The following is a 6678-nucleotide window of genomic DNA, read 5'->3' as shown; positions in this document are numbered from 1 at the left end:
GGGTATCACACTGCATGTCCCCGCCACGGAGAGTGAAATTCAAAACCCCACTTCAGTATCTACCGGATACATATCGTCTTGGCACTGCTGTAAAGCTGACAAATTCTAATTCAAACCTTTGCCAGCAGCATGTGTGTCTAAGTTTGTTGTTCTAATGGTATTTATTTTCCTGGATTTAGGATGGAAAAAATACTCTTTATCCAAGCCTGAACAATAATGAATTGGAAGTGTTTCTTACCCAGTAACTTATGTATATGTGAATTAAGATTTTATGTGTTTATTAAATAAATAATTCATCGGGACCCTACTTCTAATGATTTGTATTTATTTAACATGAAATCTTAACATAAAATCTTACACTTATAAAATGACGTTCGGTTTTCTACCTTTGCCTGTACTTATTATGTCATGATACATTTAAACATCACAAAGTTACAAACTTTCAACTTACACTAAAGGACTATACTATCCTGATAATATGAAGAAAAAATAGCAGAAGGGGAAATTGGAGAGGCAGAAAGTAAGAGGGAAGAATGAATCCCTAAACCTACAAAACTATATCACGGAAAACAGTAAAAATATATGCACATTAAAAATAAATAAGATACAAATCATTACTATTTTATCAAAATTTCTAATTAGTGTCCAAATATCAGGAAATCTATCTCAAATACATTAATCTCAAACAGAAAATCATTTGTTCAATGCTGTCTAAAAGTACTGTTATCAGGCCCAGTGCAATAACATAGTGGTTAAGGTCCTCGCTTTGAACGCGCCGGGATCCCATATGGGCGCCAGTTCTAATCCCGGCAGCCCCGTTTCCCATCCAGTTCCCTGCTTGTGGCCTGGGAATGCAGTCAAGAACAGCCCAAAGCTTTGGGACACTGCATCCACGTGGGAGACCCGGAAAGAAGTTCTTGGCTCCTGGCTTTGGATCGGCGCAGCACCAGCTGCTGTGGCCACTTGGGCAGTGAATCATCAGATGGAAGATCTTCCTCTCTGTCTCTCCTCCTCTCTGTACATCTGCCTTTCCAATAAAATAAATAAATCAAAAAAAGTACTGTTATCATCAAATAACAAAAATTAGAAATCACATGAATAAGATGTTACCACTTTGCCAAGAGAAAATGCTTTCTCTCCAAACAATAAGTGGTTGTCCAGCCAGGATTCATCTATCCTCCACTCCCTTTCTGTTTTCTGACAGAATCCAGAAAACTCTCAGACTTTAGAGAACGCAGAGTTCCAGAAGTCAGATCCCTGAACCATATGATGTGAATTCACATGGAAACAGCGAATATTTGCATTGTGTCTTTAAATCAGTAAGGAACAGGCTTTCACTGACTTACTTAAGGTATTGAAATTTTATAATTAGCAAAATAGCTACATTAAATGTTTAATAGTGCTAACTGCTCAGTGGTACCCAATGATTAGGGAAACCGTAGCAACATTAAGACATCTAGACAGTAACCTGATATGTTTGAACTATTTGATTAAAAAGTGCCAAACAAAGTCATGTTTGCAGAACATAAGACAAGGCACTCTGAGGGAACTGTCAGAAAGTAGCTGCCACAAGCCATGCAGGACGGGCACGCCGAGTGCTTGCTTCCTCCATCTCTGACTAACTGGTTCTCATTGGAAAGTGTCAAACTACCCAGAGGTTGGATAAAAGACTGTCTGTGTTACAACCAAATATCTTTTAATCGGTTAAGACTGGCCATGTTTATCAAAACTACACATAAAGTGACAACAGAATACTACCTATTGCTACTGTTTTTCTTAAAAGTGGAAATAAATACCTCAGAAGCCATGAGATTAGAAGTCATGGCTTTATTTATGATGATATCCTTGAATGTCATTAGGCATATAATTACGTCCATGATTTTTTTCATGAAAAAAAAAAACATAGAAAAAAATCCCAACCTTTAAGAAACTCATATCGCAACGTTCTCCCCACTCTCAACTCTTGCTGTATTTAAAGCAATGTGTTTCTGATTCCATTATCTCTCTTAAGTGACAGCAGTTATCTTTGGACTAGCCACTGTACTGACCCCTCAGGTACCTAGCGCAGCATGGGACACATGCCAAGTTACTCAGCATCCACTGAACAGATGTAAACACCAAAGTACCACAAAACACAGGCGCCATTTGAATTTAACCACACATTTCCAAAGGTAGTCTATCTTCCTTTCCCACATAACCCACAATTTCATAGACCAGACTTTTTAAGCTGTTGAGCTCTCTGCTCTGAACCAATATAGAGAGCAAACCATAAAAACTGCAAGAGGGAATTAGCTTGAGATTAGCAGGCTAATGATGTGGTTATCACAATGTGGCAAGCTTTATGGAAAGAATATTACTGCTTGGGAATAAATGCGAACACATCTTCTAAGATTTTCCCAGGCATCTACAACCGTATGCATGTGACAGGCTTTTGTTTGGTGTTTGCTTGAGCTACTCAGGGCCTTTGTCCAGCGGAGAGATCACACTTTCTAATTACTGCACTCGCTTTGTCCTACACCTAAGAATTTAGAGTTCCCTTCCTTGTTAGGTTCTTCCAGCAAAACAGAATCATGACACGGAACCTGAACTCAACCCAATTAGGAAACTTTTAAGTTGGAATAAAAGGGAGAAAGTTCCATGCATACTTGGTAAAAACTGCTTTCCAGAAATAGATCTGAAACATCCAGGTGGGCCAAAGCCAGCAAGTTCGCTTTCCTGCCACCAAGTCATCACTAATAAGAGAGATGACAACTCCGTATCACCTGGACTGTTTCCTTACCTCCCAAAAGAACTTCCTAGAGGAAGCCAGTCCTTCCAATCTCTCTGAAGTTCAACGGGGATTCACCACTAATCTCTTCCTGGCACAATGTACATAGAAAGCAACGGGACAAGCTACTCTATAAGCTCTGTTTAATGGATCACTCGTGATGAAGTTTCCATCCTAGCTCACTTCCCTTTTCGATTCAGTTCAACATCTACAGTGTCCGGCAGTCTAGCAGTCCTCTTAGCTCTGCACTGCCTTGGACTTCCCATTTCAGTCTAACGGTGGAATTAGAAGGCCTGTGCGACTTAGTCCTTCCCACCTGCACCAGCAGGCTAGCATCACTTCTGCTCCAGTCACTCACTCCACTCCAGGAAGAGTGGCTTTCTGGCTGTCATTCAAAAAATACAAAATCACTCAAAACTTCGCACAAAGTCTTAACATTTTCTCAGTGAGTCCACATTCACACAAAAACATACACACATCTTTCCTAACACATCTTTCTCCATACCATTTTCTAATCTGATGACATATGAAATATTTTCTTAGCTTCTTTCTTGTTTGTTTTATTCTTTTTTTTTATTGGAAAGGCGGATATACAGAGAGGAGAGACAAAGAGGAAGATCTTCCATCTGATGATTCACTCCCCAAGTGAGCGCAATGGCCGATACTATGCCAATCCAAAGCCAGGAGCCTCTTGTGGGTCTCCCACACGGGTGCAGGGTCCCAAAGCTTTGGGCTGTCCTCAACTGCTCTCCCGGGCCACAGGCAGGGAGCTGGAAGGGAAGCGGGGCTGCTGGGATAGAACTGGCGCCCATATGGGATCCCGGGCGTGCAAGGCGAGGACCTTAACCACTTGCGCCACCATGCAGGGCCCGTTTGTTTTATTCTGTTACAATGTAATCTCCATCAGTACAGGGGATTTTGTCTGCATTTTTGCCATTACATTTATCATAATCACTAGCTCATACTAGGTGTAAAATGAGGAAAGGAGGAATTACATGCACATTATGCACCAAAAAATAGTGTACATAATTGTTTTACCATTATATGGATGGCACGGTTTTAACACAATAGCAGCATGACATGGTTAAGTAAAATCAACTCTGGGAATGATAGAGTTACCCTGGAAAACATGGGGTTTGGGTTCTTCTCTGAAAATACAGATCAATATTCCTCACCTAGTAGTAACTTCACAAGAAGTTAAGCTACTGGAGTTTCCACATTCATCCTGCTTACATCCTGGCTACAGCCATCCTTTGCTGGGATTTCCTCTTCTGTTTTGCTGTTCACAGGCTCCTTGATAACTTGATTTCAGATCTCTCCACTATATTCTATTAACTGCAATGCACAAATTACCAGCCCGAGACCACTGACTGTCCATGTGTTAGAGTATTGGCTGCTGAATATCAAAGGGCAGATGTATAAAATCAAGCCGACTGAGTTCCCCAGTTCACAATCCATTTAACACCAAAACAATCTGTTTCTGGTTTCCAGACTCCATGAAAAAACTAGTGGAGGGTTTTTCAGCATTAAAATAAATGACAATAACCTTTAAAACTAACTACAATACATTTTTATAAAACATCATCTCTCTCTGAAACCTCTGGCAACAAAGCTAACTCTTGCTTTTGCTCTTCCTCTGTTCTTTCACTGCATTGTTTCTTATTTCGACACAACAGAAGGCCATGCCAGGACACATTCCAGGGCAACCCATACCAATAGTGTAGACATACCCTACAAGTATTGTAATTCTGAAGTTTGGGTATTTCATGGCAATAGAGCTGAGTTTGCAGAGGGGTTTCTTTGCTCACAGCTATGTAAGTAGCAGAGAGCAGAGCTGGGACCCAAATCTAACACCGAAGACATAACTGTGTTCTTCCTACCAGCCAGTGCTCCCTCTGCAGTTGGGCTGAAACTACTTAACAGAAACTTATGGCCTCGTACTTCCTGTTATTAAGGAAATCAATCACTGTAGTTGGCAACATTTGCCAAGTCCTAGTGAGCAGACTATGTAACATTTTACCCATTTAATCATTTACTAAGCAACTAAATTATTATTTTAATCTAATGTGAAAACTGCTCTGATGTTAGTGTTAATGAATAATCACTACATACATATCAATGATTTCCAGTCCTAAATAATTGATACTGTATTTATATTAGAGTATATGGGGTTTTGTTTAGTAGAACTTTATTTAATTTTATAACATAACTTGGAAAACATATATTTATGGAGTTTAAACCAGGTGTTTTAAATTAGAGAAACAAAAATTATGTTTCAAGGGAGAACCCAGATGGTAGAATAGGGTAAAGACACATTTAAGCAGACAAATATTAGCCAGTGTGAAGAAGAGAGGCCACATTCCAGAAAATAGGAGTGGACAGAACAACAGCAAAGGTGTACCTGGGAGACTGACAGATACAGGTAAGCAGAGCACACAAGGGTGTGGTGTTGCAGTGACTGATACCCCAGCGGCCATTCAGCGAACAGTGACCTGAACTCCACCAGCAACCAGGTGGGAAGGGATGTTCACTGAGAGATCAGGAACCCAGACAAAGAACTCTCCGTTCTGCTGATCTATTCCATTTGATCAGAAACAGTGACAGAGCAGCAGGTCCCAGGCAGATGGCATAGGAACAGGGTGGATTTCACAACCCGGTCACCCCCAGAGTCATATCGGGCACCATTTTGTTTAAGGATGCAAGGGCTGTGGACAGTACTACACATGTACTGAGCTGGAACTGAACTCATTTCTGACTCAGTGAACTGCAACAACGTGTCATCCTACAGGTTTCACCCAAGACAGGTCCAGGTAGCCCTCAGACCTGATGGCCAGCAGATCAAGAACTTAGTAGTGGCACATCAGGTACCATTTTGTACAGCGTGGCAAAGTATATAAGACTGCAGGGGACAACAGTGAGTTGCCCATGTGCTAAGTTCAGCAAGAACTCACTGATCTCAGTGCACTGCACTGGTCCCACAGGAAAATAATAACAAACGTGACATCTTACAGGTCAAAATAGGTCCGTGTAACCCTCCAGACCTAACAGCCAACAGGTTCTGGCAAGATCAGCACCACCATCAACCTAGCTATATAGGACACCTCGTAGCTCCCTAATCCTGCGACCTACTCCAACCAGAAGTGGGAAAAAGGTTGTATAGACAATGGTGCAGCCTCAGCATGGTATCATAGTGGAAGAGAATGGTGAGCCAGGAGCTGGGGCTACACAGAAATCTAACATAAGAACCCAGACCTGGAACTTGCTAGAGGAAGTAGCACAACTGGCTGCAAACAAACAGCCATGTGCCAACTACAATAAGTATAATCGAACTACAGACCTGTAGGTGACAGAGCTAAGAAACCAGCCCCAAGAAGAATCTGATAACCAGAAGTAACATGACCAAGAGCAAAAGAAGAGACAGAGGCACAATGAATATTACTGAAGACTCCCCTGCGAAGGAGCAAAACCTTTTTCCAGCCTCAGAGTTCACTGAGGAAGACATCGAGAAAATGGGGAATACAGAATTCAAAACACTGGTTATAAAGCTTCTTAACAACGAGAAGCATGTAAAGGAATTTAAGGAATTCAAGGAACTTATGGAATATGTCACACGAGAAATGAATCAAATGAAAGCTGACACATCAGAAATGAAGACTATAGTGGTGAAAAATAAAAGTGCATTGGAGAGTCTCCAAAATAGAATAAATGAAGCAGAAGAAAGAATCTTAAAATTAGAAGATATCTCCTGTCATCAGGGGGAAACAAACAAAAAGCTGGAAGCAGAGCTGGATCGGGCCAAAAAAAGTATTCAGGAATTGAAAGACACTATTCAGAGGCCAAATATAAGAGTTATGGGAGTCCCAGAAGGTGCAGAAAGAGAAGCCGGGTTTACAAATGTATCTGATGAAATA

The sequence above is a fragment of the Ochotona curzoniae genome, unplaced genomic scaffold (genome assembly GCF_017591425.1).
Source record: "Ochotona curzoniae isolate NIBS_2020 unplaced genomic scaffold, NIBS_Ocur_1.0 contig_883, whole genome shotgun sequence".
NCBI classification, from domain to species: Eukaryota; Metazoa; Chordata; class Mammalia; order Lagomorpha; family Ochotonidae; genus Ochotona; species Ochotona curzoniae.
The sequence above is the reverse complement of the archived record's forward strand: the minus strand, read 5'-3'. Positions refer to the sequence as shown.